This window comes from Elgaria multicarinata, chromosome 1 (genome assembly GCF_023053635.1).
Source record: "Elgaria multicarinata webbii isolate HBS135686 ecotype San Diego chromosome 1, rElgMul1.1.pri, whole genome shotgun sequence".
In the NCBI taxonomy this organism is placed as follows: domain Eukaryota; kingdom Metazoa; phylum Chordata; class Lepidosauria; order Squamata; family Anguidae; genus Elgaria; species Elgaria multicarinata.
Window position 1 is genome coordinate 52,329,571 of NC_086171.1, and position 19,901 is coordinate 52,349,471.

The 19,901-nt window shown below is 42.1% G+C and overlaps 1 protein-coding gene across 1 annotated transcript in view; it reads left to right on the forward strand.

Moving 5' to 3' along the window:
• Positions 1-10,022: 10,022 nt before the first annotated feature.
• THRB (thyroid hormone receptor beta) overlaps positions 10,023-19,901 on the forward strand; it is a 196,889-nt gene continuing 187,010 nt past the window's right edge. The window contains exon 1 of the mRNA XM_063128252.1: positions 10,023-10,106. The gene's annotated coding sequence lies outside the window, so the exon portion shown is untranslated. The remainder of the gene's footprint in view (positions 10,107-19,901) is intronic.

Below are 19,901 nucleotides of genomic sequence, written 5' to 3' on the forward strand. Positions count from 1 at the left end.
GTGAAGGAGGAATAGAGAGAGCCAACATGGAAGCTGAACATGCTGGCTCTCTCTGGCTCTCTCTGTTCCTTCTTTGTCAGTCCACTCAGTTATCTGAAGTGATTTCCATGCACTCAAGTTGAATGGAATCTCTGGTCACCAATGGTGACTAGGTGAGTGGTTAAATACATGTACTGCCTATAGTACTGCCACTCCCCGAAAGAACAGCAAATAAGAAAGAAAAAGAGCTGGCTTAGTGTCCAATTGTTTTCCTGACAGGATGCCAAGTGAGTGATAGTGTCCAAGTAAGTGATGAGATGAGGAAAAACTTGTGCCATTGGTGGATAACAGGTAGTCCAAATGGTGATCTTGGACAAGTGTTTTTCTGAGGCCTGGACATGATCCAAAAGATTCTGAGCATATACATATGCCAGTATTACCACATACTTCACATTTTATCGTACATCTGTATTTGATGTATGGCAAAATATTGTGTACTACTTTGTGAAATAGTGCAAGTGACTAGATTACCACAGGGACTGATGCCATAGCTAAATGGGCCGATGCCTGGGATCATCCCTGTGCACGCACAGGGGATCCCAGGATCAGGGAGGGATGATCCCTTTCTTGCCCCGGGATCTCGCCTTACCCTTTAGGCCTGGTTTTTTCACGGTCTTGGGATCAGCCTGAGGCCGCAAAATGTGTGGCCAGGCATTTCGGTTTGTCCTGGCTCCTCGCGGTTACTCGTGAGGAGCTGGGACCTGCGTACAGGGCACAGAGCTCCTTAGGAGCACTGCACCCATCGGGGGTGGGGTGGGGGAGCAGAGAAAATAAGTTTTTTTTAAAAAAAACTTACCTTTTGTGCATGAGCACTCGTGTGCATCTTCTCCTTTAATTAAAAAAAAATGGAGGTCACCTCTCTGAGGTCATTGCATGCTGTGTGCAAACAGAGGGGGATCTCACAATAAAAACATTGCGAGATCTTCACCCCTCCATCACGCAATAACAGGTAGGTCTAGCTAAGGCCTGAGAAAGCTCAGCATAGGGCTGCTAGGTCATCTGTGTGGGCTAATTGGTTCTGCCTTTATTTTATCATGAAGCCCAATCCTGTGCATGGAAGTACTTGGAAGTAATTCAAGAAAAGTGTTCACTTTAATGACCTATAAAGCCAATGGCTCCCCCCTGCCCAAAGTAACTTCCAAACACAAAACTGGACCTAAAATAATTATTGCTTTTCTAAAAAATACATCTAATGTGGATATATAGCCCTGGTTTGAACAACATAGCAGGCTCTTCAGGGCTTGTTTAACCCACGATGAGCCGTGGTGCTGCCAGGTGCATGTTGGGCAACTTTTTCAACATGCAACCCCGAGCAGGTGTTGCGTGAACCTGGCCACTGAGTGTTATTAAACAACCCTCGCACAGCCCTTGGTTTGTTGCAGGGTTGCGCAAGAGTTGTTTAACTTTCAATTAGCCCTCACTGCCTGGGTTCACATACTAAGATTGTAATCCTATACACTCTTAACATGGGAGTAAGAGTCATTGAAGTCAGTGGTGCTTCTGAATAAATATGCTTAGGAATGTGCAGTTAGTCTGGCTTCACCCTTAATGAACATCAGTATGCCTTCAAAATACATGCAGGCATTTTTAGGGTGACTAAAACTAATGCCCATTAATCTCCAGTTTCATGAATATTAAACATACATCTTGTGCATTTTAACTGAATTTTGAATTTATCTTGGGGCTTAAATAATGCAAGTCCAGTTTGGCTAAAATCCAATTATTGAGAGATTTCCAGATACAGAATTATAGATATAAAATTATACCATCTCTGAAAAAAAATTCTTTTTTTAAAAAAATCGTTGGCACAGCTTTGTTCATTCAAAGGAAAAAGAATAAAAAGCTTTATCTCCATTTTACAAAGAGCTGTGATATGTTTCCAGCAATTGATAAGGCTTAGTTCCATGAAATTTATAATTGTTTAGGTATTTTACCAAAATTACATAGCATAGTATGCATGCTACCGGATTATGTTTATTACATCTTCAAATAATCTCGTTTTTTTTCAAAATAAATACAAACATCTGGGGGAAATTATTTTAAAAGAACTTATGGAACAATCTTCAAACCATTATGCTGGATTAATAGCCTTGAGTATCATGATATCGTGCCAGAAACATATTGAAAATAATAGCTTCATAGTACTGTGACTGCTACTACTACCACAATCCAGCTGAGTTTATGCACTTCTAAGTCTCATTGATTTCAGATACTCAAATCTCTTTATTAAAATCAACTTAAAATGGCTAACTTTTGACTGGTTTGTGTGCTAAGTATTTATTTACTTTAAAAAAATTATAATGACATACATAAGTATAAACAAAATCACAGATTTTTAGCAAGGGATATTGTCTTCCTCCTCTGGTACATATTAGGTTAGACAGTTTGAGTGTTCCAGTCCTAACTAACTAATCCAATTCTAGATGTCAGATTTATTTACTTCCCATCCATGTGGGATGGGTTCTAAACAAGGTGGTTCTAATGGGATCCTATATCCAGCCATTTCTTCAATGTGGTTTAATACTAAATTCAGTATCATAACATTTCAGTATCATTTCAGTATCATAACATAACATGAATCAGATTGGCATCACAATTATGTTGGCCAAAATAAAATTAAAAATAAAATTACAAAAATATGTTGTCCAAGTATGTGTATACATACAATATTTTCATGGGGCAAGATACCAGAAGAACTGAATGTCTAAGTTTAAAGCGTATTGTATGTTGCTTGGTCAGGTACAAATCTCTTTTGACATGGTGCTATATAAAACTATTCCCGATTTCTCTGATAAGAATTAGAGTGAGTATCAAGTCCCATAATTATTCCAAAGAGTTGTTTCAATAGTACTTTAGAGTTATTGCTCATAATCAGAATTTCAAATCTCTTTCCCCCACATGGCTTATCTGAAAATACTGTACTCTGTGTTCTGCCATAGATACAATAATTCCATCATATGCTTGTATAGTATTGCCTTGTAATACAGTGACATTGTATTTCCAAAGTCTGGATATTAGCCAGTACTTTTGAACCTGAAGTACTTTCTTCATTATTAAAAACAACAACAGGGAAGATGTGCTGGATTTTGATTTGAACATGCCCTGTACCATGTGAATTGCTTCAATTCACGGGTGGGATTTCATAACTCCTAGATCCTTCTTCTCACAATACCAGATGCTATATGTGTTATGTTATGGATACCAATCCAATGCATGTTTACTCAGAAGTAAGCCCTACTGAGTTCAGTGAGGTTTACTCCCAGCTAATGTCTGCAATAAGACTGCAGCCTTAAACTAAGCATTATTGCTGCAGGGCAGGCAGTGGTGATAACAAAGTCCATGGGAGAAAATAATCAGCAAGCACTGGCAAACAACCAACATGGCAAAAGAATACCTGGATGAGCATAAGAGCCCTGGGAAATGAAGAGGCATCCTGGCTCATGACTGATATTAGATAGTTGCTAGAATGAGGTTCATGCAAACATCCTCTGACCAGCTACATCACTGCTCTATCTCAGGCATGTGTATAGATCTCAGTTTTCCCAGTTCTTTCTTATGGCACCATAACCAGAGAGCCCTTGCGCATTGTGCCTGTGATCCCCTGGGAAATAACCTGACCAATGATGCCCCTTTAGTTTTGATCTCTGGTGACTTTTAGTTTCTGTCCCTTGATGCTGTGCAGGAAGGTGAAAGAAGCAATATGCTACGAGCTGTGGGGAAAGGTCTGGGAGGATGCAGTGGTGGTCCCAGCATTAGCCCACATCCTGTCTGTTGCTGTAATAAGGCTGCTTGAAGATTTTGTTTGGTCCACATTTGGAAAGAATCTGCTTCATCCACACTTCCTGAGTTAATGTGTGGATTGGAACACAGTTACCGTTTGGATTTTGAACATCTCCAAATTTTTGTAATGCAGTTCTTGGGATTTTTTTAAGTATCTAAAAATGTATATAAAAAGTTTATTTTAGGATAGAATAGATTGTGAAATGTGTTCTTGGAGACAACTCCTGCCCCCCCCCCCCCACATTTCATCTAACATTATTGTTAGATCAATAGAGATTTGCACAAATTATTACCGCAAAATGTGAAAATTTACTCAATGTGACCATAATTTACACAAATTATGCAGTTTACAGCTGTAATTTGTACAAATGTCATTTTTTGTTTGCAAAAAAAAATTAATTTACAGAAATTCCATCAGCTGGCCTGACTTGTTGCAGCTGGCAGAAGACAGTATGGAATCCAGGGAGTGAGCCGATGAAAGCTTGTTGAGCCCGACCCCCCCAAACGGATTCCTCTGACATTCCTAACTCAAACCGGTCTCGTGTAGATTGCACCGATCCCTGCGCTTGTATCCTACTGCTGGGTGTTGCCTCTATTGAAATAGAGTCCCTTCTTTCCTTGTGTGTTCCTAGAAGATTGCCTGGCAAAAAGAGTGGTTATTTACAGGCTGCCTGTGTTCCTGTTATTAGGGATGCAGAGTCCTGGAGTTTGTGGCTATAGATGTCATTTGCTTGGTACACTGGAAGACTCTGAAATCAAACAGTTAATTTGGGCTGCAGTCTTTTACACATTTACTTAGAAGTAAATTTCACTGTAATCAAGCATGCATTCTGTAGCATTTTGTGTAGCAAAATGAGGGTCTTTGTGATTGTGGGTATGTATGATCAGGAAGCAATATATATATGATATATATTGCATATATTCACTTTTGGGTCCACATACCTAAAGCCAAAAGCTCATGTGTATTGCCAATCTTGTGTTGTAAAATACTTGTTGTTGTTTTTCTATTATGTGTATGGGAGAAAGGCAGAACAAAAAGGGAGCCTTCATTAAAAAAAAGTGCATGGATGGACAATGTAACTTTCTCAAGCTTAGGGCCGAACAAAACATGACAGCATCAGATCATATCTGCCACAGTGTAGTGAGGTAATTTTGGTTTCTGGACTTATTCAGACAATATGTGTGTTTAAAGCCATAGCTCCGCCCTGGAAGATATAACATAGTTAGAAAGATGGGTGCTGCTGAATATATTTGGAGTGCATTTTTTGTCCCATGGAATACCCACATGCCACCCCATATATCTGGAATGAGAAGACAGAGATGCCCAGTCAATTGTGAGTGTCTTAGTTTCTTTCTTTGTTTTACAAATTAAACACTCTCCACAAGGAAAGGGAAAGTGAGCTGGGAAGTGAAAGAAAGTGGGGTAGTTTTTATTATTGGAGCAGCTCCTGGGAGAGAAATAATAGAGTCATGGCTCACCCAGGAGAAAAACATAGTGGGAGCCTCTGAGAGGAAGAAAGGTAGGCAGCAGCTGTGAGGGACAGGGCATGGTCAGTTAACATTAATGGAATTCTGTCAGTACTTTGACCTCTGGAGATTAGATAAGCGGCCAAATTCCACACTGCCTCTCTCTGGGAAGCGCTTGGGTTAGATATTGGTCATAAATATTGCTCTCAACGATCTTTAAAATGTTCAATACAGTCTAAACAGCTGAGTATCTTTGCACAGTGTATGTGTCTGGTTCTAATTGCTATGTTTTATATTCTATACTGTTGGATATAACTCTTCATAGCAAGATCCTAAACTCTAGGTTATTTATGAACAAGTTAAAAAACAAACCCCAGAGTTCCAATGCAGAACCTTGGGAGATCGCACTTCTAACATTCATCCAATGTGAGAACTGTACATTTCTTACTACTATTACTACTCTCTACCTCCTGTTCTTTAAGCATATATTAATCCTTATGAAAACCTGTCCTGTTTTAGGACCTTTCAGAGTACCTAGCACTTTCATTCCTGTAGTTCTATTAATTGTTGTTCTTGTAGGACTGAGAAATGCATTGGCCTTCAGCATTTTATTAATTCCTGCACTTTATTGATTCTGCATCTTATTAATTCTGAATGATGGGACCAATCTGGTATGTCCCACTGAGAACTAGCTGGATGAACTGGGTGTTATTGACCTATCCCTGATTTGTCTACCTGGATATATAGTGCAGTACTAACATAGGCTGGAGGTTTGAGGAAAGGCAGTTTCTGTCATTTATAAGAAATCAATCTTCTTTTCTGGGCAACAAGGTTAGTCGGGGACCTGATTCGAATGTTGCACCTTGTCCTGGGCCAGAAAGACAGATCAGGGATTCAGCCGGTGTTATCTTGATCACCACACTGCCTACCAGTCTCCCTGTCTGAGTTACCTGAGGTGGTCTCAGGTGTGATGTTCAAAATCTCACAAGAATATTGACCTGGGGACTTAAATATTCATACTGGAGCCACCTTTGGAAGGTCCAGTTTGGGACTTCATGGCCTCCATAACAACCATCGGGCCATCTCAACATATCATCAGCCCAACATATGGCATAAGACATAGCAGGAGAATGAAGGATTTTCCACAGAGAGGCTCTTTACATAGTCCCTTAACCCTAGTCAAGGTGCATGTAGGGAGGGAGAAGAAAGGCATGTCTTTTTGCCAAAATGGCTCTTAACTCTCATTCAGAACATTCCTAAAAAGATATTGTATGCAGAAGTGACAACCTATTTAATTCCCATGATAACACATCACTAGGCTATTAACAAGTCCCAGCTATTGACCAGATATGCCTCATCCAACCCAACCAACACTGACAGACCTATTCACAAAAATTGATAGGAAAACCCATACCAATGTTTTGTTATAAAAGTTTTGTTTATGAAATCTCAGGAAAATCTTGGACCTGTGATTTATTAATTTTTAATGGCCCAACAACCTTTCCTAGCTGGTTTCCTGCTTCTGGTGTATTTAAATAATTTGTTATTGTTGGTCTGTGCTCTCTCTCTTTCAGCAATATGCTCGTCAAATTCTTGTTAATCATCTGCTTACATTTTGTGTAAATTTGTGTTTCTTTTTCTTCTCATTTGGCCATTTCTATGATCTAATCGTTCTCTGGTGTTGTTTCCCACTCCTCCTCCTCCTCTTTTTACTATACCTTGTACTCTTGTTGTTTAATTTTGAATAAAGAAAAGTTAAAAATACATACACATGCAAAACCAGAAGACTGTTTCCATACATCTGTAAAACTGGGGGATATCACACAGGTAGATTTTATGAAGGCAAAAAATGGTTGTAAAGCTGTGGTTCTTAATATGCCTAAAAGCTCCATCACACCGGGGGTTAACACGCTCCCTACCTTCATTTCTAAGCTGGTGTTTTCATTCTTCAGTTACTTCCTCTTTTCAAAAGAGGAAATACAGAATGAGCACGAGGCCCATTGAGTCCACTGTTCATATGGCGCTGCACATAGCAGGAGAGAGCAGCAATTCTGAGTTTTAAAAAAATCATCGGACTTAACGAGGTTTTTTTTTGTTGCACAAGAAAGGCCAGAAGGGGCGCGGGAGGCAGATGATGTCATGTGAGGTTCCCAGTAATGAGCGTGCAATAAAACACTCGTCGGATGGAGCTTTAAGAGTTGGGACAGGTAACTTGAGTGAAATGCGTACACTGTTGCTCAGAAAATTGCTTTTCATAGAATTGTTGAAGATTCTAATAAAAACCTATCCAATTAGTTTTTAACTTTCTCAAGGCTCCCCAGCAGTTCCTGCTTTGCTGCAGTTCCCTTTCTTCCATCCCTTTATTTCTTTTCTCTTGCTTTCTTCTTCTTGTTGTACTTTCTGTCCTGTCCAGTTTAACCTCTCTCAGAGGTTTAATTTTTCTTGGGTGCAGCCCCTAGAATTCAGTTGGTACATGACTGGACACGGTGAAAGATGTTTGTATGTTTACACTTGACAATTGTATCCTTCCTGACTAGCATTTGTGTCTCAACACTCATACAGGAGATTGCACTCTGGTCCTCAGCACCATTAGCCCCTGGTACAGTTATCGATGTGTCCAAAATATATACCTTTGCACTTAAGAAAACTGCCAGGTTGGGAATGTGGCATGTTACATTTTCCTGGCTGAGTCCCTGCCCTTGTCTATACGAGTTTGTTAATGCTGTGACTGATGGCGCACGCAGTGGCAAGGCCACATTGATGCTCCTTCCCAGCGTCTACATGGGAAGGAGCGCAGTGGAAGGTTTCCCACCACCGCACCCGCCCACCCAAGCACTCATGAGGCTGGTCCGGGGGCGCCTGGGAGCATCTGCGCCCCCTCTGCTCTGGTAAGTGGGGTTTTTAATAGGAAAATGGGGCTGACTTTTTTGTTGTTGTTGTTTAGCTGTAAATGTGAAGGATTGCATTTACAGCTTAAGGGGGGAGGAACGGGATGCTCCCTCCCTGGAGTGATTTCCACCACCATCCTTTTAATTTTATTTATTTTTCCTTAACAAGGCTTCGCACAGCCACGGACTTCTTTAGTGCGGAGCTTCGGGGCTTTGCCCCTGGATTGATTTGGAGTGGCAGCTGCGTCATGTAGATCACCTGCTGTCACTCTGAAGCAATCCAGGGGCAAAGCACCCATGTGGACAAGCACCCTGTGCCTTCAATAGCTATTCAGCAGAAAGAAATTCAGCAGGTGAAGTTCTCCCATCACAGTATTTCTCTGCTAGGAAAGAATTTCCAGGGAGGTAACCATATTAGTTAGTAGCAGAAAAAGCAACAAAGAGGTTTGTGGCACTCTCATACATGTATTTATTATGGCATCAGTGGTGCAGTTATGGAATTCTAGACACTGGATTTAACGGCCTTAGATAGCCAATATGTATTGCTTCAGTTGTGTAGCACATACCTAACAGTTCTCTTTCCCCCCACCACATTCCATTTTTACAATTGCTTCTGTGTCCCTGGCAAGTTAAAACAACAAAACTATGTCAAACTTGATGTAAAAAACAAAACAGAAACTGAGCATGGGCAGTTTTGATTTTTGAACTTACTTAAATCATAGCACCATCATGAGGACATAAATAAAATGGAATTTGCTTCAGCTGCCATGATGGCCTGTTCACCTGCTGCTCTCTAGGTGTTCATTTGGGACTCCCCTGGACAGTGGGCCCCTGGGCTTTGGTCCCCTAGTCCAGTCCTAGCTGCAGCCTGCACCACTGTATGGCATGAGAGTTCTGATGAAGTGGATTCTTAGTCCATGTAACAAAAATGTGTACCCTAGTACACCTATTAATCTTTAAATTGTCACAAGCCTCTTTGTTGGTTTTGCTGCTAGGAAAGCTGGGGCTGCTCAATTAATCACGTGGCCATTAACACCGCCCAAAAAGTTGGCCATTCAAAAATGTCACCCACTTTCCAACTTCGCCTTGTGAATCCACACAAGAAACTGCGTATTTGGACCGTTTTAAGATGCAACCATGGGCTCATCTACACCAAGCAGAACATTCCACTATGAAAGTGATATGAAAGTGGTAAATAAAAGGCAGGAGCCACACTAGTACTTTATAGCAGTATTGGAGTGCACTGCAGGATTTACACTACTGCTTAATTTATTTTTATTTATTTATTACATTTTTATACCGCCCAATAGCCGAAGCTCTCTGGGCGGTTCACAAAAATGAAGTGGTACTGAAGTGCACTGACAACTGTTGGGGCCCATGACCCATCAACACCAAGCAGGATATAATACTATGAAAGCGGTAATGAGTCAATGGGCCCCAACAGTTATCAGTGCACTTCAATAATGCTATAAAGCAGTAGTGTGGCTCCTGCCTTTTATATACCGCTTTCATAGTGGAATATCCTGCTTGGTGTAGATGAGTCCCACGTGTGGTGTGCATTCTTCTTCTCCTTCTCCTTCGTGGACCGTTAGCTTTGTTTTTCAGAATTCAGCCCGTCCCCGCGAGGCTCGTCGTGTGAAGGCAGGCGCGGAATAGTTGCGTGACGGGAAAGAGAGCGAGGGTGGGTGGAAGGAGGGAGACCACGCGAGCGAGCGAGCGCCGCTGCTGCTGCTCCGCTGCCCAGAGAACCCGGCGTCCTGCTCCATTTGTGTCACTCATGCGCTCTTTTCCCGGCCTCCCGCGCTTCCCTCCCTCCCTCCCTCCTTCCCACCCAGCCGGGTCATTTCAGGACACAGGCCGCCTGTCGCCGTGGGAAGCGCTGGAGCCTCCTCGGCGTCTGCCTTTGGTCTCCGACGAGCCCGCGCTTGGCAGGTGAGCCCCTCCTCCTTTCGCATTCCCTCGCTGGGAGCCGCCGCCGCTGCCTGTCCGCCCTCGGTCCGTCCGCCCGTCCTTCAGGGAGGGGAGAGTTCGCTCTTACTTTAGAAAGCAAACAAACCCCAGCGCGAGCGAAGGAGGCAACGCGAGCTCGCGATTGGACGAGGGAGGGAAGGGAAGGGAAGGGAAGGAGCGCGGCGGCGGCGGCGGCGGCGGCGGCGGGGGGGGGGGGGAGACAGACACGCAGAGGCTTCGTAACGCGGCAACCGAGTTGGTAGAGCGGGGCGGGGGGATATAAATGGAGTTTCTAATTAAAAATATATGGCACAGGAGCCTCTCGGCGGGCGTAAAACGTTATAGCGAGCACGCGCGAGCGCTCCTGAGGGGAAGGGCGGGGGAGAGAAGGGAAGCGCTTCTCATCTCTTGCACGTGGGTCATTAAGAGCTGATTGTTGCAGTGGCAACGAAAAGGGCGGGGGAGGAAGTTGGGGTGGTTGTCCGTCCCCCCGTCCCCCCCCCCGGCTGCTTATGTCAGGATATAAAAGCAACTTGGCGCATTTCAAGACGATTACAGCGGATTAGACAGCCCTTAGCTGACAGCTCACGAAGGGCACCGATCCCTAGTGCGTGTCCTCCTCGGGGACACTCCAGGGCTTGACTCCCTAGCAGAAGGGAGTTTAAGGATTGCCAAAGAAAGTGACCCGAATCCGTATTGCTGTAAATGCCTTTTATTAGGCCAATTGTGCAAGCCTTTTGGTTCTCCAGTGTTCTTCCTCGGGGAAGATGGTAAATAAAGCAAAAGGGGGGGGGGAAGTGGGGGCAGGGAAGGAAAACAAAAACAAAAACCCGGAGCTGATGTTCAAGCTGTGGAGGCTGCATTTGGTTACAGTTTTACCAAAGAATGGCGAATTTGTTTCTTTCTCTCTTAAGAAGATCCTTTTAGTGTAGGCCTAAAAGCTCACATTGAGAAGTAAATCCCACTCAATTCAATAGGATTTAGTCTCTGATTCGTTTGTAATAGATTGCAACTCCATGTTTGGGAAAAGCTGTAGCTCAGAGCCATACTTTGCACGCAAAAGGCCCCAATACCTGCCATCCCCATGTAGGGCTGAAGCCCTGGAAAGGCACTCCCAGACAGTGTAGATAGTACTGGGCTGAGTGGACCAATGGTCTGAATCAGTATAAAGCTGTTTCTTGTGTTCCTAAGGTCAGTGTGGAATCAGAGAAATGGCATTATTTTGGTTTAAATGAGATTTGGTGTATGGACCCTGGAGGACACCTTTCAGAAGATTAAAAGATTAGAGCTGTCAGATCATCAAGCCCCTTCAAAATAAGACTGGGTTGCTAGAAAACCCACAAAAAAGGGGTGGTCAAAAAGCCCGTTGCAATATATTTACTTAAATGCTATCAATGGAGAATGAAACCTAGTAATGTATGGCCATTTATCCCCATTTCTGTCTGCAGCCTTTTCAAGACAGCTACATTCTGGCAGTGTAGCATCTTATTTGGTATACAGTGTTGAGCTTCCGTCTTAAGTTTTTTTTTTAATTGAAACAAATAAAGGAATTAATATATGGTTGAATATGGGGCACAAACCATTGCCTGTTTTTTGGGCTCAGAAGTCTTGGAAATGTTGAGACAGCACAGCTGATGGGAAGGGAGTATTCCTTTTCAGAGTTTATTTAGCAGCCAGGGATCTACATTTGTATGTCCTGTTCACTGCTAAGACGTGTCCCTTGCTAGCTGACATGCCTGGAGGTATCCTATCTTCCCCATCCAAACGTGAGCATAGAAGTCAGACAGAGACGTGTGCCAGGTCTTTGCTCTATGAGACATTGGTTTATATGCCACTTAACAGCCAGGGATCATGGCTGCTTGATTTGTCTTTCATATTCAGTATTCTCACTTGCTGGCTATGGTTCATAATGATAAAGAGTGACATTGGAGTTGATATGACCTATATGCTCACTAATTAAAGGGAAGCCACAAAGATCTGCTCTCTTTTCCTGGAAGATTTGAGTTTCGTTTCCTAAGCATGGGACATGATTTACCTCCTGCTGCTTCCAGATAGTTATATGGCCCCTCCCCACCACAGGAATGTCCTAAATAAACCACTGGCGTTGGTTGTGATTTTGCTAATGGTAGTATTGGGATGTCAAGAACATTCACTTTTTCCATCTATTTACTCCAGCAATTTTTTAATATAATCACTGCCTGTTAAAATCTGGGTTACCATCTTGAGTTTATATATTTTTGTGCACAAAACAATGTGTAAGGCAGGGCTACAGTTTCAATATGAAAAAGCCCTTTGCTGTGGGAGATGGAAATCCCTGAAAAGAGGATAGTAACTGTACTTTCCATAAGACAGCTTGCTCCAACAAGGTGGCCTCCAGGAGCATTGGACTGCAGCTTCCATAATTCTTAGCCAGCATGGTCAATGCCCAAGTTGGCTGGGAATTATGGGACTTGCAATCTAATGCACCTGGAGGGAACCTGAAGGGCATCAGGTTGGGGAAGGCTGCCATTAGAAAACACCAGTGTGGCTCTTCCACTGTTTATCTTGATGCTTGGCATTGACAAAGCTTTGCTTTTTTGAATGGCCTTCTTTCTATGGCTCTCCTCCAGTACAATACTTGGTTTATTAAAACATACATCCTCAGACAGCACTTAGCGAATCAGCTGCCCCGAATTTCTTTTATGAAGGGTGGTTAAAAATGTCCATAATAAATAAAACTGTCCTGTTTGCAGTGATGTAGGGACAGAGCTCCAGGAAAATTCTCAGGATCAGTAGCAAAAGCAAGGTCAATAGGAATTCCAAACACAGGGAGTACCAGAGAAAAACTCAGTTATCAGGGAAATACAAGACAGGCATCCAGAAGCAGGTGCACAGACAGTATTCCAGCGCTCTGTGCCTAGAACTGAGGGCTTTTAAACTTGATCCTTCAGAGCCCCATCCAGAGCACAGCTACGGGAAGTCAATGCCACCTGAGGAATGGTCCACTCATGAGCATTGCATTGCTCACAAATATACCTTTACTCACAAAGAGTGGACATTTCTGCATCTGGCCAAACTTAAATCTTTAGATGCCTATACTCCCTGGGGCTACCTCTTTGGGACGGGAAGGGTTGTCTCTTTGAGGGCCCAGAATAGCTTTGATCTGCCTCAAGAACCCTCAACACAGACAGCTCCTCCATGAAGTTTGGCTTGGAGGGCTCTAGGTAATAGTCCAGAGAGGAGTCCTCCAGAGGACTCATGCCAATTTGTTGTGGGTTTTCTCTGCAACAAGATGTGGTGATGGCCAGTAACCTAGAAGTTTTAAAAAGGAGATATAGACCAATTAATGGAGTTACAGATAACTACTAATCAACTCCAGCTATACTGCTGCAGCAACAAGACTAGAAGCATTCATGTCCTGCTAGTGGGCTTTCCAGAGGCGTTTGGTTGGCCACTTTGGGAAAGAGGACTATGGACAAGTTAGATCATTAGCCTGATCCAGCATGGCTCTACTTATGTCCTTTCTGCAGTCTTTTCTGCAGTACATCTTTATGGTTATGGTGATAGCTTTGAAATATGGATGTAGTGTCTACAAAAGGGTTGTGTTCCAGGAAGCAGAATATCTGTGTCATGTATTGCTGCCTGTCTTACTCTTTCCACATGTCTTCCCCAGAAATCAGCAGGGGGCTGTTTCATATTTCTCTTCCTGCCAAAGCAGTAGACATTTTGCAACTGCTGAATAGCATGCTCAACTATAATGCACATATTCAGGAATTTTATGCAGAATAAGTATGTCAGCATAAATATTGTTCATTTTAATTTTTTTTTAAAAAAGAATGCAGAATTGAGATATCCCAGGTGCAGAATATAGAGCTTTTGTTAAGAATAAAGTAGAAGCAGCCCTGACTATAATAAAGTATAATTGTGACATCTTTCTAGATCTTTGACAGTGGTAGAGTTTCAGAGAGATCCTTTGTAATTTCCTCACTTCTCCCCCATTACTAACTGTGCAACCATTATAATGGAGCCTATCACTAACACCTCTGTGTTTGAAGGATAAATTGCTACTTATATTGTTTTACATAATATACATTTTTATGCAGGGTATTGATGTAAGGCATTATGAATGAAGAAAGTTTTATTTTTGTTTGAAAGTACAGGCAGATCAAGGCTTTGCTCAAGTTTTCACAGCAAGACATCAGGAAATCCGGAAAGAGGGTTGAGTTTCCGTAGTCAAACATTTTTGATTCTACTAAATAAATTTTCCTATTCTAGAGACTGATTGCATTACTTTTATAGCTAATGAAATTGTCAACTATCTGCAACAAAAGCACCATTGGCTCTTTGGCATATTAAGTTGAGAAAAAGTATTGCTTTGAAGCAGGTCTATACAACACATAACTCACAGGCCATATGTGATGCGGCAACCTTATATGGCACCCTGCCAGATTGTTTATATGCCCTTGGTTTTGCAGCATGCCTGAGGCTGCAAAAACAAGAGGGTTTATCACAAACGCAGCAAACCACAGGTCACAGCTGATATATGCCATATAGGACTGAAGGGCTGCGCATGTACAGGCCTGCTATAGAGAGTCTAGAAGAAAATCAAATACAATGCATTGGTTTTTACTGCCACGTGACTGGGAGCCCAGCATTGCTAAAATTTTAGCAGTGTTTCAATACCAATGAGTAATCTTTCACAACTGGGCATATGTTCTACAAAACTAATCCGTGCTGTGTAACTATAAAGTTAAAAGTGTATACAAGCTTTCCCCAACTTCATGCCCTCCAGAGGTGTTGGAATACAACTATTGTTGTTATTTTAGCAAGAAAATGAAAGGTGGGCAACTGGCTAAGTGAAAGCGTGGAACAGATGAGCAGGATGTTTGAACTTGGTGCTCAGTGATATAATGTGAGAAAAAATATATTTCTAAATTAAACATCAACTAAGTTAAAATTACTGCGGTGGACTGGGAGACCAGAACTACATGCAGAAAATAGACTCACGCTTGAGGTTCTGCTTTCTTTTGGTTTACAGTGTTTCAGAGAGGACCCTTTGTAGAAGTCCTCCCCAATCTGATGCCCTCCAGCTGTTTTGGACTTCAACTCCCAGCATTCCTGACCATTAACTGCCTGGGATTGATGGAGTTGAAGTCCAAAACATCTGGAGAGCATGAGGTTGAATAACTCTGCTTTGTACCATCTACAATGTTGAAATTAACAAAATAAACAAAAGGAATAATTGGTTATGTAGTTAAGAAATACAGAAGAGGTGTATATATTAACAATTAAAATTTAAAATGGTCTTTTACTGTATCTTATTTGCGGGTGAAATGAACATGTCCACTTTTAGTATACATTGTTATGGGCAAACTGGAACCAGTGTTGTAACAGGATAATGAATGCATGAGAGACATGGCATAATGATGGATGTGAGGAGCAGGTTTGGATGGAGTTGAACTTTGTCACTTGTCTGCTCTCCAGGGGGGCATTGTGCCTTACCATGGGCAAGCAGGCGAGTGGAAAATTCTTCAGCTGTATTAAGTGCAGTACTCTAATAGGAGCGTTAAACAGTATCAGTCATGATTCTGCACAATTCTGTACAGCAGTGTAGCTCTAACCCCACCCATAACTTCGTATGGCTTTGCCTATTTTACTTTTCTTCCCTGCTTCAAAAGTGAATTAAGCTTAAAGACCCTGCCCTAATTTCTTTCTAGAGCTTTCCTGATTGGACACTTTGAACTAATTGGACATTTACAAAGGTTGCCAAAGCATGCACAAATAGGTTGTTGCCAGTTTTACATCAATTATTAATAAAGCTCATTTAGAGGATCAATTAGCATGTTGAAAAGGGGATTTGGAAGCAGAAATGTTATAAAAGCATCGTAGGGCACAGTTTTGTTAATGCTTAATTCTGTGTGAGGAAGTAGGTAGTGTAATGAACAGGAAACAAGCAGTTTTGTTTGGGGGAAACATTTTATGCTTTAAGTTCAGATGATAAATACAACTTCTGGCAATTGTTTCGTCAAATTTAGACAAGCTCTTCCCATTTTGCCTTGACCGTTTTGGTGGTGAAAGTAGCTGTTGTCCCTGAACAAGCACCACAGTAACTAATTGCACGTGGCCCTACCTCCACTGGCAGCTCCTGCCCAAAGATCATCTTCCTGGCCCGCCGCTCTGACCATGTCACTCCGCTTCTGAAATCTCTTCATTGGCTCCCAATTCATTCCAGAATCCAATATAAACTTCTCCTGTTGACCTTCAAAGCTTTTCACGGTCTAGCTCCTGCCTATCTCTCCTCTCTCATCTCACACTATTGCCCCGCTCGTGCTCTTCGCTCCTCTGATGCCATGCTTCTTGCCTGCCCAAGGGTCTCTACTTCCCTTGCTCGGCTTCGTCCATTTTCCTCTGCTGCCCCTCATGCCTGGAATGCTCTTCCAGAACACCTGAGAACTACCAACTCAATCACAGCTTTTAAAACACAGCTAAAAACTTTTCTTTTCCCTATAGCTTTTAAACTTTGAGTTTGTTCTGACTCTATACTGTTAGCTTCACCCTTCCCGGTGCCTGTTTACACTTCCCTGTGCCTGTTTGCATTCTCCTTCCCTTCTTATTGTTTACTACAACTTTATTAGATTGTAAGCCTATGCGGCAGGGTCTTGCTATTTACTGTGTTATCTGTACAGCACCATGTACATCGATGGTGCTATATAAATAAATAATAATAATAATAATAATAACACCTGGGGCAACAGAGAGGTCACATATGTCCATAGTACTGCTGGAAACAGTAATGCAGGCTGTCCCTGCAGCCAGTTCCAGCTTTAAAAGGAAGTAGCAGCAATAGAAGTAGCAGTGATAGAGGAAAAGTTGAAGCAGTAGCTAAATTGAGTGGAACTGGGGAGTGAGAATGCTTCCTTACTACTCATTAGCCAGCTATATTAAACTGCATAATATTCTATGGAAATTATTACAGTAAATATGTTGGCTGTACTTTTTCTTAGTTTGCATGTATGCATATATGTCTGTCGAAACGGAAAAATATATTATTTGATTACAATGGCATTTTTAAAACTGGTGGTTTTATGGTGAATATTCTTTCTAATACTGATTTTTAGCTTTTACCCTGTGAATCTAAACATATGCATGCAGAAATAAATCAAATAAAATACATAAAAAGGAAAGCAAGTGAGCAAGAAAGGAGCAAGAATACAGGCTTGCGAGAATATATCAGTAGCGGTAATAGAAGAGGATACCAGTGATAAGTATTACAACATTAGATGTATTTATCTTCCAAAGAGCAACATTGTCCAAGTGTTGTATGGCATTTCCGGAAGGCAGTACTGAGGAATTGCTGCTTTGCTCCACTGCAATTACATCATAAGTTTTTATAGTTATTGAGATTTTACCTCCAATGTTAATTAACATTTACATGAGATCAATGGGTGAGGTTATCTGGGGATCCAGGGTGAGGTGTCATCAATATGCAGATGATGCCCAGCTTTTCCTCACGTTTATATCTAAACATGTGAGACAGTGGCCCTTTCTACACCTAAGCGTTATCCCAGGAAAATGGAGGGATTGTCCCTGCCTGCTCCTGGGATCCCCTGTGTGTCATTTGGATGCAGAGGGATGATCCCAAGACGATCCCAGGGATAAAGGCAGGTGTAGAAACGGCCAGTGGTTGTCCTGAATCGGTGCTTGAACAGGGTAATGGGCTGGTTGAGGGCCGATCAACTGAAGTGCAATCCAGTTGAGTGGTGTTCAACCTGTTCTGGAAGAGGATGCACACCCTGTGAAGGAGCAGGTGGGCAGATTGGGGATGCTGTGAAGCCATCATTGTCACTTTATCACCATAGTTTGATAAAGCAGCTGCAGCCCTATCTGAACAGAGATAACCTAGTGAAAGTTACCCATGATCTGATAACCTCCTGGTTGGGTTACTGTAATGCATTGTATGGAGGGGCTGCCATTGCAAACAGTTGGAAACTTCAGTTGGTCCAAAGTGAAGCTGCTAGGCTACTAAATAGGACTTGTTGATATGATCATATGATGCCAGTGCTTTGTCAGCAGCATTGGTTTCCAGACCATTTCTGGTCTCAATTCATATTGGGGTGGGCCTTTAAAGCCCTAAATGGATTGTGGTGAGAGTACCTAAAAGAGCATTTCCTTCCAAATTTAGGTAATCTTTGGAGGCCATCCTATGTGTGCCCCTCCCAAATTAAGTTAGAGGGCCTTCTTGGTTGTGGTGCACACTAATGGAATGCCCTCCTCAAGGAGGCTTGCCTGGTACCCACACTGTTATCGTTTCAATACCAGGCAAAAACTTTGTTTTTCTCCCAGGCATTTCAGATTTTAGATTCTAAACTTTTTAGTTTAGATTTGGCTGTAGTGTGCTGGAATGCTGTTTTTTATGTAGTTATATTGTATTTTTGTGCTGATTGTTGTTGTTGTTATTTTTACTTTTGTCCTGCTTTTTTCTTATATTCATTGATCATGTAATCCACCCTGAGAACTTTTGTTATTGGGTAGACTAAAATAATAATGAAACTATAGCTGAGCTATGTGTTGAAGCATTATTAGTTAGAAAATCCATCATCTTAAGTTTTTGAAAGCATACATGAGCTTATAGATTAACGTTCTGCACGATGATCTACTACTGAATGTAACATGAGCTCAGGGATGACTGGAAGCTACTGCTTTTGCCACCCAAGTTGGCATGACCCAGTTATTCAGATATCGGTGCAGGTGTTACATTAACTCAGGTAGTAATCTCTTGTGCCATCAGTTGTATCCCAGCCAAGTTCTTAAAAGGTGGGGCAGGAAGGTGGAGAGGAGCAAGGCTTTAATATGGTCCCTTGTTCTGTGGAAGAAATTTGGTATACCAGCCTAAAAATAATTGTGCTAGTGTTTGTGACATTCTTCCTCTTGAGGGGTCTTGTTGTTCTCCTTCAACACTCTTTATACGTTAGATCCTACTTCAAGCTAGTGTTTCTGAGTGGCAGGCAACAAAGTGGGTCCCTTCCCTGTGGTCTGGTCAGCCACCTCAAATTATACAACCAATTAGAACAAAACAAGCTTTATTAAACAATCAACAAAACACAGAAGGCAAGAGAGAAAAGCAAAGGATTCCCAGAAATAAGAAAGTAAACGTGTCTACTTCTTTCTGACCTGCTTCTCTGTCATTTGTAGATCAACTCTCCTAGAGAGGAACCTTGCTTTCTATATTCTGTCTTTGGGGTTGTTTTCTGGTCTGGTGGTATGGGCTTGGTTCTTGAAAAACTCACCCCTCTCTGGTCTTCTGATATGGGCTTTCAACGCCTCTGTTTAAAAGGTAGATGGCAAGGCTGTTGTTGTACACCCACACTTGTGTCTGATTGCCAAGGCCAGGAGAGGAGTTAGTAAGGAGGGAATATTTTGGCCCCTATTCCACAGGACAGGCATCTTTAAAGGGGTAGTAGCCAATTTCAAGCAAGGAGGACAGCTTCTTGCTAGAGTATTAATTTTCCAAGAAGACTCAGGACTGAATGTAAGCATTGCATCTGATCCTTCTGATAACTCCTGAGGGTGATCATGTGTAGACACATATGCACACCAAATTTGCGTCTTTGTTTAAAGAGAAACACAAATATCACTAATGTCAACAAATAATGACTATAGGAATAGTTGGTTTCTGGGACCTGGCACTTTGAGGAATAAAACAGCATATGGGAATATACTGTAGGCCACTATTCAAAGCTGGTAAGATTGGGCTGCCTGTGTAACATGCATTACTTGCACATTTGTCCCACTGATCTT